Source organism: Psammomys obesus, unplaced genomic scaffold (genome assembly GCF_907164565.1).
Source record: "Psammomys obesus unplaced genomic scaffold, mPsaObe1.curated_primary_1811, whole genome shotgun sequence".
Taxonomy (NCBI): Eukaryota; Metazoa; Chordata; class Mammalia; order Rodentia; family Muridae; genus Psammomys; species Psammomys obesus.
In genome coordinates, this window is record NW_026589732.1 from 10,157,572 (window position 1) to 10,170,740 (window position 13,169).

The 13,169-nt window shown below is 42.3% G+C and overlaps 1 non-coding gene across 1 annotated transcript; it reads right to left on the bottom strand.

The window, feature by feature from the left end:
• Positions 1–902: 902 nt before the first annotated feature.
• On the bottom strand, positions 903–1,045 carry LOC129675379 (small nucleolar RNA SNORA48). The gene has a single exon (XR_008719917.1). It is a non-coding gene; the product is annotated as a small nucleolar RNA SNORA48 (small nucleolar RNA).
• Positions 1,046–13,169: the final 12,124 nt, after the last annotated feature.

Consider the following 13,169-nt stretch of genomic DNA (forward strand, 5'->3'; position numbering starts at 1 on the left):
TGGTGGGGGGAGGCTCTTGGTTAGAGCCTCAGTCTCACTGCACACGATGGGTCTATTCGAGTTACTTATATCGTCTGCCTTTAATTTTGGTAGATAATACTTACCTAGAGACTTATCCATTTCATGTATGTTTTCCAGCTTTTTTTCTGAAGCATACATTTTCAAGTATTCTCATATGATGGCTTGGATTTCACTGGAGTCTGTGGCGAAGACACCCTTTCTTCTCTAATTTCACTTTTTTGTATGTTGGTCATGCTTTTGTCAGGCTGTCTAAGGATTTGTTAATCTTATAAACTTCACATAAATGAACCCCTTTTCTTATGGCACATTTAACAATTGGCTTTGAGTGGCTTTGGAATCTAAACTGCTAGATGGCTGCTTTACTTCCATTTTGGAACCACTTTGAAGCTGTTGAAGGGTCTGAGCTCTACCACCTAAGTCTCTAACTTGAGTTTTCTGTAATTTGTAAATAAGTTCATAAATATAAAAGAATCCCAAATGTCATATTTTAAGTTAGTAATAGCCCTAGAGTTCATTTTGTTTTTTCTGGAAGACCTCAGAGCAGAGCTAGCTACCCACAACAGTCTACTCTTCTTCACCCACAAATCTCCAGTTCCATCTCTCCTCATAACGTTCAACCTGCTCCACTTCTCTTTCTCTTCCATCTGTCCACCACATAATCACACATTGGGCTGGCCTCTGCTGCAGCCTGGCCAGGTGGCTGGCAGGCCCTTGGGCAACTTCCTGCATTTGGGCTGCTTGGTGTGGTGGCAAACAGGAAACAATGACCTGCCTGTGCCACACACTGGAGAGCAAGTCTGTGGATGGCATGGAGGTCTTCAAGTCTCTGTCTGCTTTCCTCCTCCTGTGCTGTGTTGCCTGGATTTGATTTGATTTGGTTTTCACAAGTTTTAGGCATAAGACAGCTTTGGCCACCAAACTAGGCATCAAGCTAGAATGAGCAAAGGACTCCCAACTGCTCTGCTCCTGACTGATAAAAGAACCATACCACCAACAAGGTGTCTCTTTGCCCATTTCTGAGGTGGGGGTGGGAGACTGTGGGTACTTTTGAAGCTGAATCAAATGCACTTTGCATCATAACATATCTGTGAGCTCATGCTCGCCAGGGATAAAACGTTATGGTTTGACTGTTATTGTCCAGGGGGCTCATGTGTTTAAAAGCTTGGTTCCAAACTGGTGGTACTGTTTTGGGAGGTTGGAGAAACTTGGAGACTGTGGCTCAGAAGAGGTGAGTCATGAGAGTAGGTGTTTGTTTAATTTCTTGGCTTTCTGATTTAAACAAGCCATGCTATAAGCTCTAACCATCTTGGACTGTTATGCCTCCCTGCCATGATGGGGGTAGGTTGGTGTGTATTTTTTACACTACTTTATTTTGGGGTTCCTTATGTTTCCAACTCCCTTCTCCACCCCAATCCCTTCTAATACCAGGAAGGAGAAAAAGAAGGTTAGTGGGGAGAGGGGGCATAGTTTTCTTTTGGATACTTCCTGCTGTTTAGAGTCATTGGGTTCCTCAGGGCAAGTTCAATATTTCTTTTAGGATATCTCCAACTTCTTGTTATCAAACTGCAACAATAGCACCCAGGAGCAGCAGGGGAGAGCAGCAGCAGGCTTCTTTTTCCTTGGCGTGTGCCTGACCCTCTCTGGACTCTGGCATTTATTCCCTCCCAGAGTCTTCAGAATTAAACTACTTAAATCTGGCAAAGATCACACCCTCCTTAGAGCCCACACGAGGCAAATAGTTTGCTGCTGTGGACAATCTGAAACAGCCCCACATCTCACACCTGGGATTAAAACAAAAACATGTTTACATAACATAACCGAGTTTAAAAAGAAACCAAAACGCCCACTAAATGTTTGTGTATGTGTATGTATATGCACACACATATAATATTGAACACAGATAGGTTAAATAACTCCAAGGTGTCACAGTTAGGAGTGAAACTATAACTAATGATCTAGATTCAGGCATTAGAATTTTATTGTTGGTGCTTTTAATATTTACCTCACATTGCTCCTCTTATACTGTAAGAAAAGGGTCATAAGGGGGAGTTAGTATGACGTGGAAAGGATAGGAGCTCCACAAGGACCAAACATATCTGGGCACAGGGGTCTTTTCTGAGACTGACACTCCACCAAGGACCATGTATGGCTATAACCTAGAACCTCTGCTCGGATGTAGCCCGTGGTAGCTCAGTAACCAATTGGTTTCCCATAGTAAGGGGAACAGGGACTATTTCTGACAGGATCTCAATAGCAGGCTTTTTGACCTCCCCACACCCCAAGGGAGGAGCAGTCCTGCTAGACCACAGAGGAGGACTTTGCAACCAGTCCCAAAGATACCTGATAAACCAGGGTCAGATGAAAGGGGAGGAGGTCCTCCCCAATCAGTGGACTTGGAAAGGGGCAGTGAGGAGATGAAGGAGGGAGGGAGGGTGGTATTGGAAAGGAATGAGGGAGGGGGATAGAGCTGGGATACAGAGTTAATAAAAATATAACTAATAAAAAAAAGAATAAAAACTTTCTTATTATTAAACTTTAATGTATTTGAAATATAAAAAAAAGGAAAGAAAAGGGTCTAGGTGTCTTGAAAATAGAAAACAACCTGAAGTCACTCTACACTGTGTCTGTCACCAGCCTGTTTCAGATTATGTCTGGACAGAAGATAAATTTAGAAGAAATGAAGAAGTGGCTTCAGCGAACATCAACCATGAAGGGGCCTGCTATGGACTGAATGTTTCCATCCTTCCAAGGTTTGTATGTTGAAATTCTGTCTCCTAACTTGTTGGCAACTGGAGTTAGATGCTCCAGGAGGTGTATTGTAGCCTAGTCTAGAGCACTTTGATTAGTGACATTAATACACTTATTCAAGAATACAGGGAAGCACACTTTCTCTTTCTTTCAGCCATGTAACTGTACAACATGGTAGTATCTATGAAAAGAGGAAGAGTGCCCTCACCAGACACAGCGTTTGTTGCTGTCATGTGTTTTTCGAGCCTCTTAATCTCCCGAACTGAGAGAAACACATATCTTTTATTTAAGGTCTGATTTGATGAATTAGCCCCAACCAAATACGGTGGTATTTGTTTATTCTCTGTCCTTTGGCTAAATATCCTAATGTGAATGCTGCTTGGGTTCACATCTGGTTTTCTTTTTTAAAAGCATCATGATGTTTCTTCCCAGTGGCTGTGACCTCATCTGTGGGATATTAGCATTTTGAACTTCTATAAGGTAAGCATCCCTCCCACAGCCAATCATATGGAATTCATAGGATTGACATTACCTGGATTCCAGTTTTGGCTTTGAATTTCTCATAAAAAAAAAAAATCTTCCCCCTTAATCCACTCTGACTGGCTTAGTGACTGGCACATGAGTAAATCTACTCCAATCAGAAGCTTACTCCTACGATGAAAATGCACACATGTTTTTTTCTTCATGGAAGTTGGTCATGGGAAGTTACCAGACAAGAAACTCCATGAAGGAAGACCTGCAATTCCTAGGAGGAGCTTAAAAGTGGAGTTATTCAGGTTTTATCCAGAGCCTGAAGACAGATTTATTCCCTAACCTTTTATTATATTTTGGATATAAAGTGTCCCTCAAAAGACTTGTTTTTTGTTTTGTTTTGTTTTGTTTTTTGCTTGTTGTTTGTTTGTTGAAGACCTGTTTTCAACTGGTATATCGAGTAATTGAGTAATGACTGCTGCTTCCTTATTAAAAGCATTCATCCGTATACTATAGAGACCAGGGAAATTTCTGTTTTGTGGCCTGACTCTTCAAAGAGGTGCTTCCGTGTTCCTGCACATTTCTCCTGACTTGGGTTTGCTGTTTCCTCAGTTGAAGAAATGATTCTGCCTCATTTTTCTTGTAGAATTATGGTAAAGCCAAAATGGCACATTCTGTATGCCCACAGTTGAACTTCTAGGTAGAGAAAGAGAGTGGCTCTCCCTGTAGGACTGACATCTTGCAGAGCACTCACAGCTCTAGTTCGTTTAGTGGGGTAGAACAAAGCACTCCAGAACTTCCTCAGTTGCTTCCTTGGCTATTGTCTAGGGTTGAAAGATGCCATTTGTGTATTGGTTAATAGGCACCTTACTCTCCTAGTGTCTATAGGAAAGGTTTTATCTTCAGTTTTCTCAGATTTTTCTACTTTATGTCAGGACTAGAGGACAAGAAAGGAGCAGATGACCAAGGGCACTGTCATGCTGCTGCCTTAGATGATGGCTAGATGGCCATGTTTTAGGGATGCCTAGAGGGTACATCTCAACCTGCATCAGACATTCATTCCTTGATGGAAAATTCTGTGTAGTTAGCACAGCATTAGACTAGAGACAGATATCCCCACTTTCCATCCAGGTACAACCCTTCTCTTCCACTTCTGGAAGCCTAGGTTTCCTTATCTGTCTGATAGGAATCTAGGGCCTGCCCTGGCCTCATCACACTGCAGGTATGAGAACAAAAGCAAGGAATGTAGTGAAAATGTTTCATATGGGCAGAAGACCCAGAAAAAAAAATGCTCTGTTTGCTAAAATTCAGAAGGTCCCCATATTTTTAGGCTTGGTTCTTAGTCACTGAAATACTTTCATAGGAAATTCTTGCTCGAAAAATTATCCTTTCCAGTGAGATATCCCACAGGGCATGGTGGCTTCAAGTTCTTGAAGATGTTAAGGACTCACTTACGCAGCTGCTTTCTGGGAAAGACTCAAGGATCACCACAATCATCATCGCTATCATCTTTGCTTTAGTTTCTTCATCAGTATACCATTCATCAAAGACCAGAGCTATATTAAGCAACACAGTTGATACATCATAGACATTCTCTTATTAAAACACTCCTGTTTTCATATGAGTTGTTATTGCCCTCTTGCATATGAAAGGATAGACATTTTAGAGAGACGGAGTTTCCTAAGGTCATGTAGCTAGTTGAGAGCTGTGCCAAAAGCCAAGCCCTTCTTTTCAGTGAAGCATATCGGCTTCCACCAAGGAGAGCTTTAGAATTAGACCTGGAAGTTCAGATCTCATTCCATTGCTTTGGCAATTCAACACAAAGGCTCCAGTCCAACCTTTTTCCTTTTGTGTCTCAGTAAGTAATATTTCATCCCGCTCCCCTCTGATCCCACCCTCATTGCCTGATTCTGGAACTGTCTGCGTGTTTCTGGTCTATAGTTCAGCTTCTCTCCCCAGGCATTTGAGAAAGGCATTCTCCACAAAAAGGGAAAACACATTTTATTAAAGCAAACATGCAGTCCTCAGCACTTTTACTTATCTTATTTATACACTGCAGTGCAGCTTTCTATGACCTGGTGATTATCATTTCCCAGAGCTATCATCATTTTAAAGCTACCTGTTCATCCTGCTTCAGCAGATGGTTCTATGCTCAGAGTATTGTAAGGCTTTAAAGAAAGCAAAGCAAACAAACAAAGGAATTACGAGCAGTTGGGTCAGCTAGAGGAAGGACTCATTTGGTCTGTTTCCTGACTCAGTTACCTTTCAGCTGGGGCTATCAGATGAGAGAGGACACCTAGAGGTAGGGAACCAACCTGAGGAAATTTTTTTTAGGTGTATTTTGTTTCCTTCTCTCCCGACCTATCAGCTGGTAGTATGAAACAGGCGATAAGCATCCATTTGGTTACAACATTCTCTCATCTGATTTCCCCAATCAAACCTCTGTCATTCTTCTCCTATTTGTCCGTTTTGTAGGTTTTTTGAGGGCTGACCCCATTCAGGGTGCCATTCTGGTGTGAGTCCTATTTGCCACAAATGCTTCTATGCCCCTGAGTTAAGCATTTACCACTTCCCAAGATCCCAGTCTTTCTTTCAGTGACACAAAAATAAGGAAAAGGTCAGATGGCTATCCCCTCTCAGGAACAAAGGGATAGAGACTTGTAAATGGCCTTCTGGGTACAAATGTTATACAATCCAGGCTTATTCAGAGGGCATGGAGTCCAAAAGGACCTCCTCCTAGACCGACAATTCGGTCGGTGGGATTCTCTGCCTTTGCGAGAACCAAGCTTTCTTCTTTTCTGTCTCAAATTCTAATGCCTTAGAGCATTAGAGAACCTGCTTTCATCATTTCTCCTTATAAAAAGCCATTTAGAACATTATTTCCTAGTCCTTCTCAACACCGTGAAATTTTTACAGCACAGAAATACTGCATACACGATGACGGTCCTGACCCTGGGAAAAAGAGAACTAACCACTGTAATATCTAAATTTTCTGGCCTTCAAGAACCAAAAATTTTAACCTTTGGTAATTACATGGCCCCTCCTTACCATGAGAAGCTATACCCTAGAGCAGTGGTTTAGCCAGAGTGGTTTTTAAAAACGTATGTGAATCTTGTGTAAAATGTAATATATGAAAATAGCTGAGAAGCAATATTTTAGGCAGCCAATGAGAAAACAAGTTAGTATCTTAGCAGTCTCTCAGAGGTTAACACGGGTGCACAAAGCAATAATATGCCTCCTGTTATTTTACTTTTTATTATAGTTTAACAATATTTACCAGCATCGTGGTGATTCGTAGAGCCTCCTTTTCCTCATCTGTAAATTAGATATTGGATGGAGATATTTACCACCTCCCCCCGCCCCAGAGGTAACCAGAAGATCATCACTGTGTAATATGCTCTATAACACTTCACCTTGTTCTCTGTGTACTCCAGTCATCTTTATAGTTTCTTCCATTGATCATGGCAGCTCCTGCTTGGACACTCAGCAAACAATAACTGCTGAGGAACTCCTGGCCAAAGAAAGCAAACGACTTTGGCATCACTCTCAGTGGCTGTGTTTCACTTTTCCTGACATTGTTCAAGGAAGGGTATTATTATGGTAACTGAACTGTTTTGCTTTGGCATGAATCCTTGCCTTTTGTTAAAAAAAAGGAAAGAAAGGAAGAAAGAAAGAAACTAGTGGATCTAGTTATTAGCTTTTCATATCCTGAGCAATATAAATTTTACCTTCTAAAAATCATGTTTTTAAATGAAAACTACCCATTTTGTGAATAGAAACACAAAATATTTTATAATAAATAAACACAGTGAATGTTACCCATAAGATTTGGCATTGCACATGATATTTTTGGTTGTTTTTGGATACAAAATAGTTTATAGATGCATGGATTGGAGTATCTTGAATATAACCACCACTCTTACGTATTAACTTCCATGTCATCCTCAAAGTGGTAGTTGGGACTTCATTCCATAAAGGTAGGATGTGACTTTCTAGGGTTGGATACCAAGATTATTAAAAATGCCACTAGCAGATATAGGCATTAGAAGGAAAAACTCAGAAAAGTGGGCTTTAGTTTTGTCTTGTTTGAGTTATTTTTGGGATTTTGCTGTGGTCTTTAGCAGGACTGTCAATGAAGGTTTGTATTTTATTATTATTTTCCTTAGTCCATCAGGGTGTACAACAGGAATGGTGATTGTCCTGGTTAGTGCTGTCAGTGACAAAATCTAGGATCACCCAAGAGACAAGCATTTGGTGTGTGAGGGAGGGATTCTTGAGAGGGGTTTGAGTGAGCTAAGAAGATCCATGAACTCACAATGCCATGAGCTGAGGTCCCAGATTACAGAAAGGGGATTCAGTGAGCCCAGCAGCAGCAGCAGCAGCAACAGCAGCAGCAGCAGCAACAGCAGCAGCAACAGCAACAGCAACAGCAACAGCAACAGCAGCAACAGCAACAGCAGCAGCAGCAACAGCAGCAGCAGCAGCTACAACAGCAACAGCAACAGCAGCAGCTACAACAGCAACAGCAACAGCAACAGCAGCAGCAACAGCAACAGCAGCAGCTACAACAGCAGCAGCAACAGCAACAGCAACAGCAACAGCAACAGCAGCAGCAACAGCAACAGCAGCAGCAACAGCAACAGCAGCAGCAACAGCATTCATGTCTCATTGCTTCCTGACTGAGGGCACAGTGGGTCCAGCTGCCTCCTGTTCCTGCTCCTGCTCCCCTATCGTCCTTTCCATAATGGACTCTACCTTCAAGCCCTGAGCCCTCTCTGTCCTTAGGTTGCCAGTGTTGTCTGGCATTTTGTCACAACAAGGAGTAACACAGTGGTTTCAAATGCTCTTCCTCCTCTTGGACACAACATGTCTCCAAGAGGCAGAGGTGGAAGGAGGAATGAGAAAAAACATGGTGGGATGAGGGATTTTTTTCCTTTAAAATTTCTGCCAGGGAAGAAAGGAGGAGACAGAGAGAGAGAGAGAGAGAGAGAGAGAGAGAGAGAGAGAATGACAAGAAACTGAAGTTCTACATCATAGATTCACACTTGGACATTCAGTTCTGAGAACCTTCAGCCAGCCCTTATCACCTTGCTGTGAAGTCACAATCAGTAATGGAATCTGCTAGCCTGTTAGGTGCTAAAACTGGCCTGGATTCTTTCCCCAAACACGTGTTCCAAAGCCACATGTGAATTCTATGCACTGACCCAGCCAAACAGTCACTGCTATGGAGGAGGCTTGTGGCCAAAAAAATAAAAATAAAAAAATAAAATAAAATAAATCTTTTTTTTTTTGGAGGGTAAAAATAAAATTTCCTGAGCCTTCTTCTGGCCCCTAATAAGTGAAAGCCTCTTCCCTTCACTACCATGAAGAAAAAACAAGGGCGTTTTTCTTTGCACTGGAAATAATCAGTTGTGCTCTGGGATCTGTTTGCTTCTTTAATATGAAAACTGATACCTGTCTGGATGAGACATTTCCTTGAACATTCCACATAAACTGAGCCCTTAAGCTTTAAAAAAGAAATCCTGGGCTGGCTTGCCTGAAACCTCTGGGTGGAGCTTGGAAACATTGCAGGTTTCTTGATTTAGTCTAAAAAAGCCTGTTCCAGGAGCTTGCTAAAGTATTCTCTGATTAATATTTAAGAGTCATCTGAGATAATTCTTAGTTGTCTGTCATTTTTTCCTTCTGTCCCGTTATCTCCCTCTTATTCTGTTGCTTTCTGTCCTTTCTCTTCACATCTCCTTTCCCTCTCTCTTTCTCTCACGTGTTCACACACACATGTTCCTCCCTTTTCTTCTTTGCATTCTCAAGAGACTCACTCCCAGCTCAGATATTGCAAAGCTCAAAGGTAAGTATGCAGGAGAACGAAGTGTTTTTTTTTTTTTATCCCTCATAGTGACAATTACAATGACAACAGCAAGGCCAGGCTCCTTCATCATTGTTTTTTAATACTGTCAGCATCAACTTGGCCAGAATTATCCTGTCTGATGCATGAGTGGACTTAAGTCATTTTTCACACTGTGTGATGCAGAGCCTCAAAATCATTTTAGAGAGTAAATGAGTCTCCATCTCATTTAAATGTACACCCCAAAAGCCCTTTGACTGTTGCACGCTGCCCTAGTTATAAGAGGTGAGGTGGGAAAGTAGTCATAGATGAGGATTTGCAGGCAGGTAAAGCCTGGTGTAACAGGCTTTGATTTTCTAAGAGCACACAGTGGGTAAATTGTAGCCACTCACAGTAGGATTCTTCCATGCCCCTCAACCATTCTTCAGTTCTACAAAATTCCCAGGAGCTAAAGGGGCCCTTCCATGGCTGGCTGTTTCTCAGTGTGGTTTGCATTCCTATACCAGACAAATGATATCCCCATACAAAGCAGAGACCCTGACTGAATCTTTTTGATAAAGGCAACCCCTTCCTGTGTCTCTTACTTCTCTTTCGTCGCTTGTAATTGGTAATCCATTGAATGGGACTCCAGGAACCCCTGGATTCATGGCTGCAGCTGCAAGCAACCAGATTTTATCCCCTGCGTGGGTTTCTGGAGAGTTAATGGGATGGGGGATGGTTACAAGGCAGATGCTAGGGCCACTAACACTTTACTTGAAGAGACTAGAGTCTCATTGTTCTTGTATCTAAAAGAGGTCCTGGACTGACATCAACTCTCCTTGCCTCCTTATTTAAAAAAAAATTATTTATTATTTATTACAACTTATTCACTTTGTATCCTGGCTGTAGCTCCCTCCCTCATAGCCTCCCAGTCCCTTCCTTTTCTCCCACTATGCCCCTCCCCTAGTCCACAGATAGGAGAGGTCCTCCTCCCCTTCTACCTGACTCTAGCCTATTGGGCAGAGTGCAGGGAATCTTATGGAGGAAGGGAGAGTTAGAAAGACCTGGAGAGGACAGGAGACCACAAGGAGACCAACAGAACCAAAAACCTGGGTCCAGGGAGGCCTGCAGAGACCAATACTCCAATCAAGGATCATGCATGAAGAAGACCTAGACCCTCTGCTCAGATGTAGCCCATGGCAGCTCAGCCTCCAAGTGGGTACCTTAGTAAAGGGAGCAGAGGCTGTCTCTGACTTGAAATCAGCGGCCGGCTCTTTGATCACATCCCCTTGAGGGGTGCAGCCTTGCTAGGCCACAGAGGAAGATGATGCAGCCAGTCCTGATGAGACCTGATAGACATCAACTCTTAATCAGTATCAGGTATAGATGGCAGAGACTCAGAGTTGTATGGTCCAGAAAAGCCAGAATACTTTTTTGTTTCCGGAGGCAGTGGTTATTTCAAGACATACTTCATTGTACAGAGATCTGTGTCCACAGTTGTCACCTCTTGTTTTTTTTTTATTTTTTATTTATTTTTTTTTATTTTATTCTTGCACTCATTCTTCTAATGACTAATCTCTTTAAGGCTCAACTCAAATGGCTATTAAAACAAACAAACTGGCCAGTTCTCAGGCTGTTTCCCCTCATCTTGTCTGGCATTTGCTGCATTAAAATCTGGATACTGTTTTCTTTTTCTCTGCCGGGCATTAGCTGTCTTACAGCAAGGGTGGTGTCTTCCCCATCTCTGTGCAGTGAATGTAGTACATGCCACAGTCTAGGTGTCAGTGAATACTGAATGCTCTCTTCTTGAAGACCAATTTATGGAAAGCCCCCTAGAAAAAGAAGTATTTTGTGCTCAGTGTTAAGATTTTCCCAGATTTAATTCAGGTATGTGTTTAGAAAAAAAAAAATCAGAAACCATGACATGGAGAAGGGTTATAAATTATTTAAGCAAAGTCAAAGGATACTGAACATCCCTGATAAGTCATCAATCCTAATTTAATAGGAGGGAGAGAAGTTTCCCATTTCAAATGCTGCCTTTATGGGGAGTTTTGAGGGGAACACCGTATTGACCAATTGTTCATGCCCAACATTTTTCCCTCCCCTTTTTCATCTGCGAACAACAATCTCATTGATGTTGGGAGATGTTCGCGGACGTTGAAAGCATTTCACTTTGTTGTTTAAAGAAGCCTTTGTCCTGAAGGCATGAGCTTATTCTTTCACACGAGGTGGAAAGGCGAACGAGAAAGCCTCCTTCTGTCCTTGGGTTCACATTGTAGGAGCTCTTTCTTGCGGCAATAAAAGCCTTTGGAAGGGGACCTTTCATTATAAGGCCTTCATGTTAAGTACGGCACATGGGGATGGAAGCTAAATCCCAATTTACCCTGCTGCATTCCCCAAGATTTGTTCCCTTGCAGTGTCTGCACTCTGTGCAAGCTCCACCAGGCCATTGCGGACCAAGCAGAGGATTTGAATATTAATGCCATTCAGCTTTCCTTGTGAGATACTGCCTGCAAGCCCATACACGAACCAGAGAATAAAGAGAATAAAGTGGAGTCAGGAAGACAGCACAAATCATGTCCAACTGTCCAACTCTCTATGAGAGTGTGGAGAATGCTTTCTGGAGGGATGTGTTCATGGCATAATAAAAGCTTGTCGTTTAGGAGACAAAATAAAATCAGCTTCCCATGTAGTCAGATACATTCTTGATGAGATTCTGGTTCTCACAAAAGAATGTCACAGATTCCTTCCACTCACATGAAACATCGAAATGTTGATCTGGAGAAACAAAGAAATGGAAAAAGAAAAATGATTTTGTTGTCAAATTGAAATACCAATTTTTGTATTGCTGGCTGCTGTGTCTGTAATTCTCATCTGCCACTTCATAGTGTGTGTGTGTGTGTGTGTGTGTGTGTGTGTGTGTGTGTGTGATTTTCCCCTCCAAACCTGCAAAACATTGCAAAACTGGATTTAAATATTTCAGGCAGACTGCACCATGCATTTGCATTCCTCTGACTCATTCAGAGAAAAGACATCTGAGCAGAAATACTGCAGATAAAAAAGAAACCATTAATCCAAGGAAGATTACTGGCGTAGAATCTTTATCCTGTACCCTTCCTGAACCGAGACAAAGATCTCACTATGTACATCCCTCTGGCTTAGCTTCAGATAGTAAGCAATATAGCAGTGTAGACATGGTCTCCTTTAAAGGCGCACTGCCTGTCTGAGTGCAGAAGCATCCCACTTCTGCTAGAGTCTTGCCGTCTTTCCTGGGGCCTTCTGTTCTTCTGTTTATTCCTTTCCCAGTGTCTTTCTGAGGTCTTTGCCAATGTGCTTGGACTGACTCATTAAAAGACCTTTGCAAGAAGTCCAAAGGAATACTAAGTGCCTTAGATTAAGTGTGGAGATGGGCTACGTGTTCTGGAGTAAGCGTAGGTAGGTTCTAAGCATGCCTGTACTTCAGTCAGTCTCAGTGCAATGCAGAAATTATTGCACTCCAGGTATAACCTCAGTTTTGTCTGTAAAATGGGTGAATGCCGAATCTTTATGCTTTACTTCACACATACCAATTGTCTTAGTTATTTTTCCTGTTGCTGGGGTAAAATGCTCTGGCAACCATAACTTAAAGGAAAAGGGCTTATCTGAACTCACAGTTTTAGGGGTTATAGCCCATCATGATGAGGAAGTCCATAGCAGCAGGAGCAAGAAACAGCTGGCCACACTGCCTCTATATTCAGGAAGATAAATGCTGGTGTTCATCTGCTCCGTCTGTCTGCCTCTGTCTTCTGTCTAGAAAGGGTCTCATTGAATAGCTGTGGCTGGCCTGCAACTCTCCACGAAGACCAGGATTGGCCTTGAACTCACACAGAACTACCTCTTCTCCCTCTGGAGTGCTGGAATGATTAAGGGAGTTTGCCATCACACCTGGCACTTTGTTCTTTTTATGCCATCTAGGAAACAACCCCATGAAATGGTGATAGTCGTTTTCAGTGTGGGTTGTCCTCTCTCAGAGAACTCGGTTAGCAAAATCCCTCCTGAAGGAATACCTGGGTGATGCCAAATCTTGCTGCATTGACAGCACTAACCGCCATTCACAGATCTGGAGTTC